The following is a 2,269-nucleotide window of genomic DNA, read 5'->3' as shown; positions in this document are numbered from 1 at the left end:
CAAATATTACAGCTGTCTCACTCACAAGAAAAGATCTAGTGGCCACAGGATACCAGTGGGGGAGAAAATTCAGGGTACATTATCAGACATCACAGCATCCTCCATCCCCAGGCTTGTTCGGGCCAGTCCTAAAAGCAGGGCTAACAGCTCGCTAACAAGGACCATCTTTGGGAGAGATCAGTTTGTGTAAAAGCAAATTTGCTTCTGCTGTATGGAATATCAGCACCACGTCTCCCATATGATCCTTACCTGCTACAAATAATATCTGGCCATGCTTAGGTGTTTACCTGGGAATGAAATCACTTTATATACTTGCTTCTCAGCAGCAAAATAACGCTTTTCTATTTGAGTGGTTTAAGCCGTCTAATTTAATTTTCTTGAGTAATCCAACTTTTATTTATTCCCTTGTGGAACTATTCAAGTCAAATGAACTTCTCTATGAGATGTGTCTGTCTTATTTTCAGCTTTAATTCTCTTTAATTTGATTTCAAGCAGAAGTTCATCAAAAGCCCCACTGGCCTACTCTACAAAACTAGACAGCTCAGTTTTCTTATTCATTTCCTAAATAACAGCTCACCAAGAGCACTGTAGTGGGCACTATTTGCAGCTATGCAATATAAAGGACATATCACTGTGATCTTTGGATGTAGATATGCTATCTCCTTGCCACCCACAATCGTGTGCAACTGCCATTTTGTGTCTGGATCAGGAGCAGAAGGGTGGAATGGTAAATTTTCTCATTCCTTGTTTTATAACCATCTTATTATGCTGGTTTGCTGTTTTTCCTGATCTGAAATTAATAACAGAGAATGAAAAGTATGTGCTCTGCTACTTGTAAGTGGGTAACTCACAACTGTGTGAGGAGTCTGCCATAACCTTTCACCTCCTTTATACTCACACATATCAAAGACCATATACAGTATATATGTATATTGTATGTATACTCTATATATACACTATATATACTACATTATATATAATTGCATCAGCATGAGCTATGGGTAGAACTATTCCCATAACACTGGTCAGAGAGCTTCGAGTTATACTTAGGATTGTGACTGTGCACAAGGCAAAGAAGAAGGGCAAAGAAGAAGGGCAAAGAAGAAGGGCAAAGAAGAAGGGCAAAGAAGAAGGGCAAAGAAGAAGGGCAAAGAAGAAGGGCAAAGAAGAGCAGAAGTCCTTGACATTTTATCTATAGGTCATAAACTGACTAGATAGTGGAAAGTTATCTAAGTCAACAGGAAAAAAAGTAGCCACAATTATGTAATTAACAGGTGTTTTAAAGCTATCACTTCATTTATCATAACATGAGGTTCAACAACCTGAAGGTTGCAGTACAGTTACATTCCAGAGCTGCACAAATGAGATCTAATTTATTTCAGTCTCACTCCATGAGTTCTGCCCTCTCGCTCACTGCAATACATGGAGACCCTATGCCCAGGCTGGCCAGTTAACGCTGCAGGCAGCAGGGGACTTACTGGATCGTTGCAGAATCCACATAGGTCATTTCCTCCTATGAAAAGTGTTATGAGCTTCCAGTCAGTCTGGAAATTTATTCTCTGCACACAGAAGGAGATGGAATGAAAGTTATTAATCTAAAAAAAAAAAAGAAGAGGACGGGGAGCAGGCAATCTACTAAACACAAATTTAACATTTCTCAGGGTACCTGGCTATAGTTCTCTAAGCATCCACAACAACAATGAATTTGTAGTCATGACTGAAGACATAGAAACTACTATGATCTAAATAAGGCTTACATTATCAGTAGTACCATGCAAAATTATTGGCTTTGGCTTCAGAAAACTACTGTTCAAAATCCATCTGTATGCTTTTCTTAGTAATACCTTATATACACACTGAGTGAGCCCTCTTGCAGTTCTAGGAACGTATCTTCATTGCAAAAATAATGGTATATGTTTTACTGTGTCATAAATAATGTAGCTATCCTGCTGGAAAACCCTGGAGGGCAATATATTTCAGTCTTGCTGTGAGACAGACTGCAATTAATAGAGGGGCAATATTAACTCTATCCAACAACACTGGTAAAAAATTATAGCACTTCTTCCTCTGGAAGGATTTTGCAAAGGGACAGCTAATACAAGGTAATTATGCTACAGTAAACACCATCTTAGCTTTGGGGAAACACTCAGATATGCTAGAGTACCATGTAGCAGATGTTGTACTCAGTATCTTAACGCTCCAATTTCAGTGCAAAACCCCATCAAGAAAAGCAGCAACAGTGTAGCAGCCTCAAGTGGTTTAAAAACAA

Source organism: Mesitornis unicolor, unplaced genomic scaffold, assembly GCF_000695765.1.
Source record: "Mesitornis unicolor isolate BGI_N332 unplaced genomic scaffold, ASM69576v1 scaffold16439, whole genome shotgun sequence".
In the NCBI taxonomy this organism is placed as follows: domain Eukaryota; kingdom Metazoa; phylum Chordata; class Aves; order Mesitornithiformes; family Mesitornithidae; genus Mesitornis; species Mesitornis unicolor.
Note: the sequence above shows the minus strand (reverse complement) of the source record.